Below are 18,433 nucleotides of genomic sequence, written 5' to 3' on the forward strand. Positions count from 1 at the left end.
ACAAGCTGGGTATGGTGGCTCATATCTATGGTCCCAGCTGCTCTGGAGGTGAAAATAGAAGATCAGGATCTGAGGCCTGCCAAGAAAATCATGAGAGTTTATCTGCAAAGCAAACTAAATAGAAAGCAAAAGGACCAAGGTGTGGCTCAAATGGTAAAGTGCTGTAGTACAAGGTCCTGAGTTCTATTCCCAGTACTGAAAAAAATAAAATCAGAGGACACACTCCCAAAGAATACATGTGGTGCATAAGTTTTAGTATTTTAGTAGATAAATGAAGCCTGAGAAGTCCTGGGCTTTCCTTTGACCTCAGAACAGCATATTATACTCACAAATCACTCTAAGAATTATACAGCTGAGAGCTATTTATCAGTGACAGCAACAGAAAAGGAAACCATGGAACAGGAAATCAAATAAAATAAAATTACAGAGGCTGAGAATATGGCCCAGTGGCAAGAGTGCTTGCCTCAATTACATGAAGCCCTGGGTTCTATTCCTCAGTACCACATATATAGAAAACGGCCAGAGGTGGCGCTGTAGCTCAAGTGGTAGAGTGCTAGCCTTGAGCAAAAAGAAGCCAGGGACAGTGCTCAGGCCTTGAGTTCAAGGCCCAGGACTGGCCTAAATAAATAAGTAAATAAGTAAATAAAATTACAGCGTGGTACATAAAAACCCTGTGGGAAGCCTGAGCCTAGAGGACTAAATTTTACTGGCATGGCTTCTTGTAGAAATTACCCAGTAGAAGTCATGCTACAGAAAAAATGTAAACCTCATAGCACAGAGGGTAGTCTTTCCGCTTCTCTGCCTCAAAGGCTCTCTGAGGAAGGCCCAGATGAGCTGAGCTCAGCTGCTTATAACAACAAGTCACATATAAAGCTGCTCATTATTTCTAAAATTAAGTTTCAGAGTGGAAGTCTTATGGTGGTGGGGGAAACCAAACTGCTCTGGTTTTCTGAGTTGCTTCAATTATTTCATCTACATGATAAATAAAGGCTTGAGGCCTTTTGGGGACCAAATAGTTTAAAGATGAAAAGAAAATACGAAAAGACTGCTGCTTCTTCATATGAGCACCCTCTACACTAACCCCTTAATATACCTCTCAGAGACAATGCCCAGAGTTACCAGGGGTCCAGCTGTGCAGGGTGCCCTCCAGAACTCTAAGCCTCTGCAAATCAGTATCTATTTTTCCCTTCTTTTTGATAGTACTGGGAATTGAACTTGGGGTCTTATACCTACTTGAGCCTTGTCTCTCTTCCCACCCCCAGCGGAATTCTTTAGTTTTAGCTTGTGTTTAAGATAGGGTTTCCTGCTTTTGTTCAGGCCAGATTTAGGCTAGTATTATGGATTTGGCTTGAACTGTGAGCCTCCTATTTCTGTCTCCCATGTAGCTGGAATCCTAGGCATGAAGTACAATATCCAACTGCAACCTTGATTGTTACACTGAGAACATTGAGTACAAAAGACCTCTTTTTAATTTGGCCCTTCCTGGTTTAGAAAATAAGGGTCCAAGCACAGGACCCTGTGGAAACTCTAGAACACTATGGAGACTGTAATTGACTGCAGATCTGGCTGGTGTTTGAATGATACTGTCTAAGTGTTTGACCTTTTGCAGTAATCCTGTCAAAAGGCAGGTATAAAGCCCTGAAGGTACTTATCTTCATATTTCTGATTGCTTGCTATCTATCTCTTAGAATGTATCTCTTTAAAAAGCCCTGGGCCACTATGAGCCTATAAAAGCAGAGGTTGGGGAAGAGATCTTCAGACTAAGAATACTTGCCAATAAACCCATTTCTCACCTCAGGTGGTGTTGGAATATTAATTATTTGATACTGAGATAGTAAATATGATAGATTATTGCATGAGCATTTCTTTATGCAGAGTTTGTTGGTCAGAACCAGCAAGACATAACAAATAAATAAAAACAAGTAGTTTAAGGAGCTTCATAATAATTGTGAAGTAATAAACATCTTCCTACAGAGTAATTTCAGTGTTCTTGATGCCATTCTGTGAGAATTTAATAGAAAAATCCACCAACATTTACTATAGTGCTTATCAAAACATTGTATCTACAAGAAAAAAATAGTATTAACAATCTGTGTAGCTGGATGTAATGGAACATACATGAATCTTTTTGGACTGAGAGTTTGCTGTACTAAAAAAGCAAACCAATAAGTTCAATAAAATTCTATTTAATCATGTAACATTATCTTTAATCTTGCATCACATGTTGCCTGTTAAGTCCAAGAATTAGAAAGCAGCCATTCCAGACAATTTTTCAAATCAGTTTTATCAGGATAGCAGGAAGGAGGGTTCTAAAATAATCTATGCAGGTCTTTTCAAACTAATTGTCTATATCATGCTATGATAACTGTCAACATTAAATGTGAGAATGAAAAAGAACAAAAGGACTATGACCGAAGTGAACTATACCATATTTCTACTTATAAACCAACAGTAGCAAGTCCATACAAGGGAAAATGCAGGCTCCTTACCAATAATTGTTACACCATCATCTTTATCATCTTCAGCCACTTCCTGAACATTGACTTCTAGGTTCATATCAACCTCTTTTCCTGATAACTGTAAATAGGTTTGAAGAGAAGATGGGACCTTGACAGTAACAGAGCCTGTGATAAATTTAAAGGAGAGCTTATTAATGGAAAAAAATCAAAATGTCATATCTGTATTCTTACTGGACTGAAAACTAAGCATGACTCTTGGTTTTCTGTTTTTATTCTTTAGCAGATTTATTTAAACATCGGTATCTTTTCTTACTTCCAGATAGTCAAGGTTTTCTTACTCCTGAGACATTCCTTTTAACTTCTGACAACTTCTGTCAATAATCCTACCCAGTTCAGCAGTATCACAAAAGAGTACTTTGCTACATATCAAGTATCCAGACAAGATATACTATTAATTGAGCACTTACTAAGAGCTGGTGAATTAATCCCCATATCAGTTTTATGAAGTATTATCATGATTCCAATTATACAGATAAGAACTTGTTCCAAATAAGACCCCAAATAGCAAAAAGAATTTTAAGCAGAAAGAACAGTGCTGGAGGAATTTCAGTACCAAACTTCAAGCTGTATTACAGAGCTATAGTAATAAAAACAGCTTGGTATTGGCACAAGAACAGGTCTGAGGACCAATGGAACAGAACTGAAGACCCAGAAATTAACCCACAGACCTATGCCTACTTAATCTTTGATAAAGGAGCTAAAAAAAATAGGATGGAAGAAAGACAGCCTCTTCAACAAACAGTGCTGGCAAAACTGGTTCAACATCTGTAACAAATTAAAGCTAGATCCTTATATACCACCCTGCACCAGAATCAATTCCAAATGGATCAAAGACCTTAAGGTAATAATCAGATAACCTGAAAACATTACAAGAAGGAATAGGAGAAACACCTGGGCTCCTTGGTATAGGATGAAAGTTTCTTAACAAAGACCCAGAAACAAAACAAATCAAAGAAAGGTTGGACAAATGGGATTGCATCAAACTGCAGAGCTTCTGCATGGCAAAGGCTATAGCTTGCAAGATACACAGAAAGTCCACAGATTGGGAGATCTTTACTGGCCATACAACAAACAGAGGAAGGCCTCATATCTATGTAGAACTCAAAAAATTAAATTCCTCCAAAACAAATTCTCAAAGAACCAACTGCCCCCTCAACAAATGCGCTAAAGACATAAAAAAAGACTTCTCTGAAGAGGAAACCAGAATGGCCAAGAGACACATGAAGAAGTGCTCAAAATCACTGGCCATAAAATAAATGCAAATCAAAACAACATTGAGATTCCACCTCACTCCAATAAGAATGGCCATTATCAAGAAAACTAATAATAACAGATGCTGGAAGGGATGTGGCCAAAAGGGAACCCTACTATACTGTGAGTGGGGGTGTAAACTTGTTCAACCACTCTGGGAAGCAGTATGGGTAAACATAGAGCTCCCCTATGACCAAGAAGCCCCACTTTTGGGCATCTACCCAAAAGATTACAAGATCACACTAAAGCCACCAGCACAATTATGCTCATCATAGCACAATTTGTAATGGCTAAAATATGGAACCAAGCCAGATGCCCCTCAGTAGATGAGTGGATCAAGAAAATGTGGTTCATATACACAGTGGTATTCTATGCCTCTATCAGAAAGAATGACACTGCCACATTCATAAGGAAATGGAAGGACTTGGAAAAAAAATCATACTAAGTGAAGTGAGCTAGACCCAAAGAAACACAGACTTTATGGTTTCCCTTATCAGGAATAATTAGTACACGTCTAGGACTATCCTAGCAGAAGAGCACAATAGCTCAATAGGTATGTACATATGAACACATAAAATGATGCTAAGTGAAATAAACTCCGAGTTATGGAAACAAGTGGTTTAACACTGTTGTTATTTTCAACATACCATTTGAAAATATGCCCTTTTTCTTTTGTCTTTCTTTCCTGTGGTTTAACCTCTGATGTCACTGTGATTTTGGTGCCCTGGATATTGCATATATGTGTATTGGAACTAGGGAAGGGAAAGGGAATATCAAAATTGAGAGACAAAGGATAAAAAGACAAACCAAGGCAACAGCAATACCTACAAAACTATCTGGTATAAACCAACTGCACAACTCAAGGGGGAGAGGGAAACAGGGAGGGCAAAAGTGGGGGGGAAATGAGGGAGGAGGTAACAAGTTGGATAAGAAATGTACGCACTGCCTTACATATGAAACTGTAATCCCTCTGTACATAACTCTGACAATAAATTAATGAAAAAAAGAACTTGTTCCAGTATCTATGACAGCTAAGCTCAGAATGCAGGTCTAGCACAATGAACACAAAGCCCATACTTTCTGATTACATATAAGACTAGTGACCACATGGATCATTATAATCAACTAGCACCCTGAGCTCTTGTACCTTCAGTATTACTGAAGTGCCAGACTTTGAAGTCAGGCCCCACTTTACCACGTGAACCCCACTTTACCACGGGAACCTGAGATAAGCAGGCCCTGTGAGCAGACCCAGGATAAGCCCATTAGGGCCCAGTCGGTCCAGAACTCTGACCGCTGGGAATGCTTAACTCTGACCACCCCTGGTGTGCCTCGAACCCTGAGCCAATCAGATTTGTACCTGCGTCCTAATCTTGCTTGCTTTAACACCTGATTGTTGTAACTTTGTTTTTTGCCTTTATAAGCCCTGTGTAATCATAGCTCGAGGCTCCCTCCTAACTTCCGCTGTGTCGGTGGGTAGGACGAGACCTGAGTTGCAGCTCGCTTAAATAAAGCCTTGCCTTGCTTTTGCATTTCGGAATGTCTGATTCCTACAAGTTTGTCGAGATCTAATACTGACCCTTAATAAGTTCCAGGTTAGAGCATGCTTAAAAACTACTTCTGTGTGGACCACCTTGTTGCTTATAATTGGAGTGAAGTGGCCCCTTGTAAGACTCACTGATCTGAAATATGTGGTTCAAAGCCAGCCTGGGCAGAGAAAGGTCCCTGTGAGAGACTTGTCTCTAATCAGCCAGCAGAGTGCTGGGAACAGAGTGGTGTGGAGCCCAAAAGTGGTAGGGTGCTAGTCTTGAGCTGGAGAGCTGAGGGACAGCGCTCAGGCCCTCAGTCCAAGTCCAGTGAAAAGTCACTCCTTCTGGGACAAAAGTGATGGAGCATCCAGAGGCTTGGATGGCAGAGATGGTGTCAGATCCTAGAGTCACTCCTGTTTGGCCTTTCAAAAGTTAATCAAAGCCGGGAAGTCCTAGAAGAATAGTTCATAAGCATGCCTTTCTAATGCCCATGTCTGTCTCCTGGGCAGGAACTTGCCAGTCATCTGTGATAGTGGTTAGTCAGGGTAAGTTTGTCAAATGAGAGGACAGATTAAAATCTCAACCCCCCGCATTTACTCAAAGCTCTGACTGGCAGTGAGAATTTTAAGCTGATACATTTGTTTAGGAAAGAAAGCTTGTAGACCTGAGATTGTGTCCTTACTGAGATCTGTTAAAGGCATGCAAAGGTAACAAGAATGTGACCCCAACTTAAGACATTATATGATTCTGCTTCTGTCCCTACACCCCATTTATTCAGACCAGGGGACTGAAATCCTTAGAACCATGGTGGAAGGGGAAGCCTAGACAGCATCACCACTTGGGTTCATTGCTTCCACACCAGGCCAGCTGACCCCTTTGCCCTGGACGACGACTACCGTGGTGGAACATGGGAGGTCTCCAAGCACCACCCAACTCAGCCGCTTTGCCTTCGCCTCAAGAAAAGAACGTTAGACTGAATATTGTTAGAATTTCCTTTTTGCCTTCTTTCCTTGCTACCCTGGGCTAGTGTTGATGTTATTTTGGCAGGTCACTCCAAAGTGAGGTGACCCCTTTATTTTAGGTAGTTTTGGGCTTGCTCAGGAATACGGGTATAGCCACCCGACCCTTACAGCACAGCTGAGAAGTTTATGTATTATTTTGTTGCTTACATTTGGATACTAAACACTATACAGCTAATGGTAAGTCTGTATAGCTGAAAGTTAATTTTCAGTTTGCAGTAATCCTGCAGTCCCTTGGTAAAGTAGACTAAGGTTATAGATTCCTGGCTAGGTAATGTCAACGCCCCTGAGTCAGCCTGAAGAAGTTACAGAAGATGGATGATTTCACCAATCAGCCCCCCTTTAAAACCGAGGGACCAGAGTTGTTTTTGGGAAGATGAGGCAGGATAAACTAGAGGCATGCAAAACAGAGGTACAGAGACTATACTTGTGAGAAATGGTGACAGGCCCTTTGGTTACTACTTTGAGCCCTATTGGCCCATGCCTTATCTCTATATCATCCCCTAGAAATGCAAGCCATTGAAATGGACAGAATGGAGCCATGATTGGCTCCCAAGGAACCAAAAAGAAAAAGGGGGAAATGAAGTGCCAGACTTTGAAGTCAGGCCCCACTTTACCACGTGAACCCCACTTTACCACGGGAACCTGAGATAAGCAGGCCCTGTGAGCAGACCCAGGATAAGCCCATTAGGGCCCAGTCGGTCTAGAACTCTGACCGCTGGGAATGCTTAACTCTGACCACCCCTGGGGTGCCTTGAACCCTGAGCCAATCAGATTTGTACCTGTGTCCTAATCTTGCTTGCTTTAACACCTGATTGTTGTAACTTTGTTTTCTGCCTTTAGAAGCCCTGTGTAATCATAGCTTGAGGCTCCCTCCTAACTTCCGCTGTGTCGGTGGGTAGGACGAGGCCCGAGTTGCAGCTCGCTTAAATAAAGCCTTGCCTTGCTTTTGCATTTCGGAATGTCTGAGTCTCGGTGGTCTTCTTGGTGGTGGTTTCGTGACTTGGCACAACATTACCTACTATGTGAAAGAAAAATAACAAAAGATTAAAAGGGGATTACTGAAATTCCAACTGCTTAAAATTTCCTTTAATAGGATTATAGGCTTTTGAGTATCTAAGGCAAAACTTTTAACTTAGTTTCCAGCAAAATTTGGTTCTAACTCAGAATTCTAAAAAAGTAGGAATACAGTACTCTGTTAGCTGTGGAATCACGTGTCCCAACAATTATGTAGGTTGTAGTGTAGATTTAGCAGCACAGTCCTATTTCATTAGAATCTGTTTCTTATCACATAAAGGGAGTAAGAACACCCTATCAAAAATCATTAACTCCATCTGTAGTGACAAAGACAGCCAGGAGGATGTTGATTAGAAATGCTGGGAGTATTCCTTTTGAACCTCATTTATTCATGTGCCATAATTTTGCTTCTAGTCTGCAATGTAAGCCTATGTTGCCTTAAATAATTTCATCTTCTCAGTCTTTCCTACTTAATATGTAAGTCTGGAGTAAACTGATAAACTTTCATACTGATTACTCAATCAGTAAGCAACAAAACACACCACTGTATCTGAGTCATTAAAATATGACTTGCTTCCCAGGGTTCCCATGTAAACAGTGACAAGAGAGTCCCCATATCAGATAGGACAGCTTTAGGAAGAGACAAAATAAAAACAGTCCTTTAAAAATTCAAAATGAATAAAAAATGTGCTTTCCTATGATATATATACATATACATGTTTGTGTGTGTGTGTCAGTACTGGGGTTTGAACTAAGGGGTCACCTGGCTTTTTCCTCAAGGCTAGAGCTCTACCACTTGAGCCACACATCTAATTCCACCCATAATTTTAAAAGTAAAAAAATCATGAATTTAAGAAACATTTTTCAAAGACTTAACTGTAAAGGTCTCAAAAGTGACTTCCAGGAAGACAGCTGAGGTGCAGCAGAGCCCTAGCTAAGCTCCCTCCGACATCGCAGTTTTCCCATCCCAGAGAAACTTTTACTCCTAGAAAGAAAGCGCAAGAAAGTTATAACAGTACAGGGATTCTGGCCAGAAAGGAAATATCGACTTTGCTGGCCTGAAAACACAGATTTGAGCTCCAGGTGGTGTCCTGCCGCCACACTAGCGCTGGCACAGCACCCCACACCCCGCGCACCTAAAGCACACAGTGGCGACCATGAAGAAATCCTCCAGACGGCGGCAGACAGATGCCAATAGCAGGCTGAGCACTGCAACTAAAATATGAAACCAACCCAATGCCCCTCAGTAGATGAGTGGATCAAGAAAATGTAGTACATATACACAATGGAATGGGCCAAAATAGCAGAGAAAGTGTGAATACCCCATGAAAGACATTCTCTCTCACATCCACAGAAGGCAGCCCTTCCCCCATCACCAGAGCAAAGTGCCATCTTTGCCTCTGGCATAGGCCTGACCAGAGCAGACTGGAAATAAAGCAGGCCTGGGGAAAGCAAGGATGAAAGGGCTGTAATAGGGAGGTCAGATCTGGCCAGCGCCATCATTGGCTGTGGAGGGGTGTCAGATTGACTCCATCTCAGATTAGTTAAAGAGAGCAGAAGCCAATTCCATCTTCACTAAGATCTCCCCGCCCTATCCAGGGAAGTTCCCCTTCGCTGTGATAAGATTGTGTAAAGCACTTGACCTCTTGAAGTGTGGAAAGTTCAAGGAATGTTCAAGGTTAAACCTGTGCCCTCCCATGAGTAGGCGTATCCACCTGCATCCTGGGAGCCCCACCAAATCCAATTCTAACTAGAATAATAGGTTGGTTCAAACAGATACTGGGAGACAGACTGTAACTCCATTGGCCACCTGTGTATGACATAGCATGCTCTGTAAGTGTGGTAACCCCATTGGCCACCTGCGTGTGGCAGGTTTGACTATGTGATGTTTGCCAATATAACCAGGCCTGAAAGGCCACACGTGGTCGCAGTTCCAGGTCTCGAGTCTGGGCTGCGACTCTGGCCAGTCGGTTTGCTTTTTACTTCCCCAATAAGTCCATCCTTTTATCATCTTTTTTGCTGGAGATTGAGTGGTGGACTCTAGCAGGAACCAGGGATCCCCTCCTTTGTGGGGGGTGACTCCATTACAGGGGCCATCTTTGCAAAGGGCAAGAGTAACTGAACAGTGAGAGCTAGCTCTGCTCAGAAGACGATCCCTCTGCCCACCTGGGAGTATCTCTCCTCGGGCCGAGGATCACAGACTCAGGTAAACTCAGCCAGTGGTGCCCCGCTGACTCGGTGGCTGCCGATTCTCCAGCAGCTGGAATTTCTAAAATCAAACCCAAAGTGGCAAGTAGCTACTGGCAGGATGGAGCAAACAGACAGGAGAGTAAACAGTTCCTGAGACAGATAAACAGCTTCATTACAAACGCCCAATTCTCACGAACAAACAGCTGAATTCCACAGCCAGCTCTGCCCAGGAGGTCACCCTGCCCAAGAGGGAGGAACCTCCCCTAGGGCAAGCAGCTCTCAGCCAGGTAAACCAGGACCCAGGCACCCCACCTGGCTGAGTCCAAGCCTATTCAGAGCCAGATTTTAAAGGCAGCAGCCCCACAGCAGATGAGAGGAGCCATGGTTCCGGAGATTGCTCAGCTTACCCCAACTACAGAGGACACCTAAGTCCTACCTGCAAGCTGTGCTAACCACAGAGCCCCAGGATTTAACTCATAGGGGAGGAGGGTCAGAGTAGATCCACCCCCTTTAAAATTACTTTCCTTTGACTAATACCTTTACTCTTTTCTGTTGACTCTCCATTTTGTCTATTATTTTAACCTCGCTCTTTCTACTGATTCTACTCTTCTCCACCTTTCCATTTCACTGAAACTAAACCAAAATCATCATCCCCCATTCATTTATTCTACTCTCTTCAGTACCCCTAACTTACCCTCCTAAATTTACTTCTAGGACCTCCAGACCCCATTGACCCCTGGTTATAGGTTAGAGGGTATCCTTGTTCAATCTGAGTGAGTCAAAGGGGTTCATAGAGAAATCCCACTAGTCCAAAAAGAACTAAATATGAGAATAAAAATTGCTTATAGGGTTATAATGGTAAATAAGTAACTACTGAATACAGGGTTCAGGGTTGGTTGTTACATTAAAATTGTATTCTTCTGGCACACCAAATTTGCTTTTATATACAAAAAAGAGAGGGAAGATATCTGTATATAACTGTGAACTTCTAAGATTTATACAACAGTGCTTGGTAAGGTCTGCTTTGGATCTTAAATGGTGCTCACTGGTGCTTGTAAATTGGCATTTCCAACCAAAATGGGCAGAAGAAGCACAAGAAAGATGGCAAACAAGGGAATCTCATCTCCCACTCAAAACAAGAAGGAAGTAGAGCAATCAATCAAGACCTAGAAGAGAACCCTCAAAATGCTCTACAAACTCTACTGATAAAAATGTTAAATGAAAAGTTTGAATCTCTTCAGACTATTCTAGAGTATGAGAAAGCGAACCAAAGATTAATACATCAATCCGTCCATAAAGTAATAGAGGATTTCATGGCCAACACAAATAGAAAGATAAATGAACTTCAAGAGTCCAATAAAAAGAGAGCTACCCAACTAAAAGATTTGAGAGACAGCACTCAGTACCAAATTAATGAAGTAAAGAAGTCCATACAGGACTTAAGACATGGAAGCCATCAAGAAAGACCAGTAAGAGGAAGGGAGATTAAAAATCAAGTAGCTAGCCTACAGAACACACTAGATAAAGCAGAGGATCGAATCTCAGGAACTGAAGATTCCCTACAATCTATGGAGAAAGAACAAAAAACTATACAAAACCAATCCAATCAGCAAAACAGATCACTCCAGGAGCTCTAAGATACAGTCAGGAAGGCCAATTTAAGGCTAATAGGTATCAAGGAAAACCTAGAGAAAGAAGTCAATGGAATAGGCAACTTATTTAACAGAATATTAGCTGAGAATTTCCCAAATATCCAGAAGGATAGGCCTATCCAGATACAAGAAACATTTAGAACCCCAAACAGACCAGACCAGAATAGGACATCCCACCTACACATTTTGATCAAAACAGGATCAATACAGTCCAAGGAAAGAATCCTTAAAGCTTCTAGGGAGAAGAAAATAATCACATATAAAGGAAAACCAATCAGAATTACCTCAGACTTCTCATCAGAGACCATGAAAGCAAAGAGAGACTGGAATGAGGTATTCCACACCCTAAGGAAAAAAAAAATAACTATCAACCAAGAATTCTGTACCCAGCTAAACTCTCATTCATAGCTGAAGGTCAAATAAAAGTCTTCCACAGTAAGGAAAAACTGAAGCAATATATTTTCATCACACCAGCTTTACAGAAACTCCTACACATGGAAAATGTACTACACATGGAAAATAATCAAGATTACAATACAGATAGAGAAATGAACCTGCCTCCAAGAGACACATCTATCCAGCAAAAGCAAATATCTTCTAAAAGTGAAAGGCTGGAATAAAATCTACCAGGCAAACTCCCCCCATAGGCAGGCTGGAGTTGCAATCCCCGTATCAGATAAAATTGAATTCAAATTAAAAACGGTAAGAAGAGACAAAGAAGGTTACTACACACTAATAAAAGGATCTCTCCTTCAGGACGATATAACCATCCTAAATATCTACACCCCAAATACAGGAGCACCCAACTTCATCAAACAAACACTACTTACTCTAAAAACACTCATAGACCCAAACACATTGATAGTTGGAGACTTTAACACTCCACTGTCACATCTGGACAGATCAACACACCAAAAACGGAGCAAAGAAACCTCAGAACTAAACAACTGCATAGACCAACTAGACTTAACCAACATCTACAGAATATTCCATCCAGCAACACCAGAATACACATTCTTTTCAGCAGCACATGGAACTTTCTCCAAAATAGATCACACAAAGGGCACAAAGAAAATATGTACAAACTCAGAAGTATCGAAATCATTCCCTACATTCTCTCAGACCACAATGGAATAAAATTAGAGCTCAACTCAAACAGTCACCACAGAAAATCTTACCATTCATGGAGACTAAACAATACATTGCTGAGCCAGAAGTGGGTCATTGAAGAAATTAGAACAGAAATCCAAATGTTTATGGGATTAAACCAAGATGAGCACACAAAGTACCAGCTCCTTTGGGACAGAGCAAAGGCAGTACTCAGAGGAAAAATTATATTTCTGAGTACCTACATCAACAAACTGGAGAAATAGCAACTCAAAAACTTAAGGGATCACCTTAAGCTCCCAGAAAGAGAACAACAAGCCAAACACCAAGCCAATAACTAAAACCAAATCAGAATTAAATGACTCAGAGTAAAAATAAACCATCGAAAGAATCAACAAAATGAAGAGTTGATTTTTTGAAAAAATTAACAAGATAGACAGACCCCTAGCAAATCTGACCAAAAAACAAAGGCAGCACTACCCAAATAAACAAGATCAGAGATGAAACAGGTAACATCACCACAGAAACAATCAAAATCCAGAACACAATAAGGGACTATTTTGCAAACCTTTACACCAACAAATTCGAGAACCTGGAAGAACTGGATGCTTTCCTAGCAAAAATTGATATCCTCAAACTCAACCATGACGATTTAAACCTTCTAAACAGACCCATATCCAGCAGACAACCTTGTAAACAGACCTATATCCAGTGTCTCTCACAGACAAGGTTCCAGTTTCCAGCCTCCTCCTCCCCTTCCTCTTCCCCCTCCTCCTCTTCCTCCTCCCCCTCTCTTGTCAGTCTGTCTCTTTGTCTCTCTCTGTCAATAGTTCCAGTTTCCAGCATCTCTCTCCCTCCCCCTCACCCCCAGGCGGGATAAACTGCAGGCAGAACAGCCCCCATGCTGGCACAAGTAGAATTTCATCCTTGGTTCTAGCCCCCCCCCCCCACCCCCCCCCCCACCCGCTGTCCCCACCACAGTCCCGGCATCCCTTCCACAGCACAAAGACCCACAGCAAGCTTTAAAGCAGGAGGCCATCAGCAGGCCTTTGGCAGTCCTCTGCTTTGATGCCTGAAGACTTTGGGGCCATCTTTTTGATGCCAGGAGGTGGCTCAGGACCGCCCACTCTCTCAGGGGGCGATTGCCCTCACCACTGGGGCTCCCCGCCCTCCTCCCTCTGGGCCGCTGATTTCACTGCGAGCTCAGAGGAGCCACTGGGCCCGCCCTGGCCAGGGAGGCCTTGGTGTCAGTTGCCATACACCTGCCGGGCAGGCCACCCCCCCCCCCCCCCCCCCCCCCGCCTTACCTGCAGATCCAGAGGGGCTCAGCCAATGCCCCCGGCCGCCTCGCCGCGGGCCCCGCCTCAGCCTGTAGATGGCAGTAGCAGGTGCTGGCGCCGAGCACCAGGCGCGCTGCTACCACCCAGGCTGCTGCCCGCCAGGGCGCTGCGGGACTCTGCGGGAGGCTGGAGGGCCGGACGCGGAAGTCCCCCGCGTGCGGAGGTCCAGCACAGCCAGAAGGAGACCTGACCTAGAGAAAAGAAAGGAGGGGCAGAGGTCCGCCGCCCGGAAGTGGCCGGGCTCAGAACGCTGAGTCCTGCCACTCGGCCGGCCCAGTCCCGGGAGCTTTCTCCGGGGACGCTGACTCCGTGGTTAGCTCTGGAGCTTGGACTGCGCCGCTGCCGGAAGAGAGCTCCGCCCTGGCCCCGCCCACTGACTCGACCCCACGTAGCGGATGGTTTACTCTGAATCTCCCACCCACGCTTGCCCGGCAACGCCTGGAGGCGGATGGTCTTCCTGCGGATGTGGGAGTGCTGTCAGTAGGCAAAGTGCAGATATGCTCAGTCTGGCCTCTTTGCCCATGGCTTCGCTACACAACGCCACCCCCAGGCTCAGGAAGTACTTTAAGGACAACGACATTCAAGTCTACGAGGTACTGGAGTCTCCTAGGTCGAGAATGGGGAGGTAGAAGGGCAGGAGACTGAGAAGGAAGAGAGGAGGGAGAAAAGAGCAACAGGCAAGGCGAAGTCGGATGTGCTTGACCCCGCGAGTGTGCGCGGGAGACACAGATCCTCGAAGACCCAGGAGTGATGGTGGCTCAAGTGGGAGGCCCGAGGGGGTGGTAAACCCCAGGGAGAAAGAGTATGTACAGGCCAGGGACAGAACCCCAGACTCCAACTTTGAAGGTTTGGACAAGAGGAGAAACAAGTGTCAGAGGGCCCAAAGAGGGAGGAAAACGAGAGTGGAGTAAGGTGAAGAGTGTTAGCTAGGTGCTATTGCTTCACACCTACCATCCTCACTACTCAGGAGACTGAGAGCAAAAGGATGGGGTTCCAGGGCAGGCCTGGTGGAAAGCTTCGTGATAGGGAACTAGCAAGAAATGGGGCTTCCAAGTGGTGAAGCCACAGCCTAGCACGAATGAGACCCTGAGCTCAAACCCTGTGCTCTCTCTCTCTCTCTCTCTCTCACACACACACACACACACACACACACACACACAGTCTTAAGCAGGTGGTAGTGGGCACTGATTGCCTGAGACAAGGACCTGAAGGAATTCTGTCGGAAAGAAACCTCACAGCATTCCCTTTGGAAAAGAATCTCTCAGTTAAACAAGAGAGGAGAAGGATAATACACAGGTCAATTGTAGGCTTTCTAGGTTTGGGGGTAGCGGACAGAGGAGTTTTTGATAAAGAATTTGAGAAGAACTTCCTAGGTCTGCTCTGGGTTACTTAATGTACAGAACAGCAAGTTTAGGTCATGCATGGCCTTGACCACCTTCATTTTATAAAGCAATGGGTTTGACACTGCCCACTTCAAAGTGACACTGGAAATAGCCTGTTGCCCATACCTGCTTTAGACAGCTCTGTGCCTTCAATAACGTGGGTTTAGCATAAGTTCTTATCTCCTTCAGAGATTTCCCTCCTCCGTCTCTATCAGCTGTCTCTGTTTGGGCCTCCAGGACAGCTTTTCTGAACCATACAACTCTTTAAATTCTTTCTTAGCATTACCTGCACTGTCATTTAATGAAAGGTAATGTGTGATCTGAGAGTTCATATGTGTAATTAAAATTGGAACAAAGAGAACCTGTGTTGTCACTTGCCTATCAAGTTGCATTAGTAGTAGTTCTGAAAGCATGCCAGTGAAATTTATGCAGCTTGTGGATATGTTGTAATGCGGTAAATTCTGGCACTATGGAAAGAAATGAGTCTTTCTGTCTTTCTATTTTTTTTTTTTTTTTTTTTTTTTTTTTTTTTTTTTTTTTTTTTTTGGCCAGTCCTGGGCCTGGGACTCAGGGCCTGCGCACTGTCCCTGGCTTCCTTTTGCTCAAGGCTAGCACTCTGCCACTTGAGCCACAGCGCCACTTCTGGCCGTTTTCTGTATATGTGGTGCTGGGGAATTGAACCCAGGGCCTCATGTATACGAGGCAAGCTCTCTTGCCACTAGGCCATATCCCCAGCCCCCTCTTTCTATTTTTTTGACACAAGTTGCTCACCACATGGTGTGTGTGTGTATGGTGGGCTGCGGATACAGAGAATGGGGGAAAGAGAGAGCACAGATTTGTGCACAGAAAAAGGAGAGCCCAGATGGGGATATTAACTTTACTATTCAATTGGGAGGATGATTCAGTACAGCTTTTCTACTTTTTGGGTGGTAATTTAGAAGTATTTATCAAAATATGAAATATGAATTTTCCTTGCCTAAGATTTTATCCTGAGGGGTCCTTACTTTGGTTTCCACATATTACTAGAACATGCAAAAGGACAGTTTTTCAACAACCAACATACCATCTTAAGTGCATTACTTGATTCTCCTGAGCCTATGAAGGTGAATTTCCCAGAACTTAAGCTCTTCTAAAATCCATCTCCTAGGGTTGAGGGTGTAATTCAAATGGTAGAGTACTTGTCTAATATGTCTTGAGTTCAAACTCGTGCCACCAATGTTTTTTTAGAAGATAAACTAGTTTGAAATCCATCACCTGAAATTTGTGATAAGTAAACAGGTTTACACTCAGAATTGTAGGAAATTTTGGGAACCTTTATTGACTTCTGACACCTCACCTTTATAATATTGACAATATTCTGAGAAAATTTCTCTCAGAAATACATGATGAATAGGACAACTCTTTTTGTGATATATATATATCAGGATGGCTTGGAACTCATATTGGCTTCAGTTTCTCTTGGTTTGGGATTATAGACATAAGATATTGGGAATATCTTAACATTTGTCCATCTTCAAAGATACATCTAAAAGGCACTTATGTATTCACTTATTTATTTTTTATTCATTTATTTATTATGGGTGCCAGTCCTAGGGCTTTAACTCAGGGCCTGGGAGCTGGAGGAGTGGGAGGAGGAGGAGGAGGAGGAGGAGGAGGAGGAGGAGGAGGAGGAGGAGGAGGAGGAGGAGGGAGAGGAAAGGGAGTAGGGGGAGGAGGAGGACAACACCTCTCCTGCTCAAGGTTCAGAAGGTTCAGAACTGAACTGTAGGAGCACAGAGGAGGAGGAGGAGAGCAGTAAGCTGACTCCAGGCCCAGTAGCAGCAAAAGTATCCTCCCGGGGCACAGAGAAGAAGATGAAAGGCAACATTCCTCTTTTCTCTGGTCCAAAATCTGCACTAATCTTATCCCACCTGGGACCATTTTATTACAGCCCCAACAACTGACCAAGGCATGGGCTGGAAGCACCTGAAAAAGGGGATTGACAACTGTTTGGAAGACTCTGATGTGGTTGCATGCCTCAACAAGATGAGATCCCCAAACAAGGTAGGGAGTGGGGAAAAGCATCGACATCCCGGGTACAAGGAGGCAGTGATGGGTGATGTATCCTTTCAAAGCAGGAGCTGGTATATTCTCAAAAGACAGGTAGGGGCAGGTTCAACAAAAGGAAATGTTTCACTCCAGAGTATGAGACCTTTTGGCTTCGTTAATGGCCACTGATCCTGAGCAGAGATCCTCTCTGGGGCAAATGATGTATCACCCCTGGTTTAGGCAAACTGAGGCAGCTTCACAAAGCTCCAGAGTGACTTTTGTGGAACAACCAAAGCCCACCATCCTGGACATAATGTGCTGTTACCTGGGATTTGACCTAGGGCAGGTACAGGCATCCTTGTGTCACAGGACCTTTGATGTGGCATGGCAACCTATCAGATGCTCCTGGAGCACCAGAACTAGTGGTGTGACCTCACCGGCCTTGTGAGGATACTGCTTCCGGCAGCTCTGCCTTGTTCCTGGCCTGCACACTGTCTTGTTATGGTCCTAAAGAGAGACCATGCTCCTTGTCACCCTGCTGCTTGTCTGCCCACTAAGCAATAGAATCAAGGAGGTGACAGGAAACACAACACATCTGTGAGAGTCCCTTGCTTCCTCTGGAATCCTTGTATAAGTGAGCCAGGGGAGACTGGGCAACAAGCATTCCCCTGCTCCAGCAGCAGGAGCAGCAGCAATGCAGCAACCTCACTCCCCTTGTGCCAAATCAGTGATCTGACCTGCCAGAGCACTGAGCCGGAGAGGCAGGAGGACAGCAGGGCTGCTTATCTCCCATGCATCCTCTATAACACCAGGACATGGAGCATTGAGTTGGAGACGGGGAGAATCCTGTCTACCCCAATTCCAGAAGTTCATAAGCCAACTGGAGGGACACAGAGGAGGAGAAGGAGAGCAGCAAGATGCCCCCAGGCTCAGCAATAGAGGAAATCACCTCTAGGGTCACAGAGGAGGAGAAGAGAGTGCCTCGCCTTGCCCCCATTCCAGAATCTTCAGAACTCAACTGTAGGAGCACAGAGGAAAAGGAGGAGAGCAGCAAGCAACCTCTAGTTACAACAGAAACAGAAAGGTCCACCAGGGACAGAGAGGCAGCAGTCAGCTGCAGAAACCTCTGTCCCATTTGGTCAAGCTATTGGTGTGACTACAGCTCCAATAAATGACCAAGGCAGGGGCTGGAAGTGGCTGATGGGGAAGATTGGCTTCTGTTTCAGAAGACTGATGCTATTGCATGTCTCCACAAGAGAAGATCCCCAAACAAAATGGCTCCACCTTGTAAGTGGGGAAGAGTATTGACAGCATGAACACATATAGGTAGTGATGGATGACATGCCCTTTGGAGGCAGGAGCTGGTATATTCTCAGAAGACAGGTGTTAGGAGACAGGT

Source organism: Perognathus longimembris, chromosome 2, assembly GCF_023159225.1.
Source record: "Perognathus longimembris pacificus isolate PPM17 chromosome 2, ASM2315922v1, whole genome shotgun sequence".
In the NCBI taxonomy this organism is placed as follows: Eukaryota; Metazoa; Chordata; class Mammalia; order Rodentia; family Heteromyidae; genus Perognathus; species Perognathus longimembris.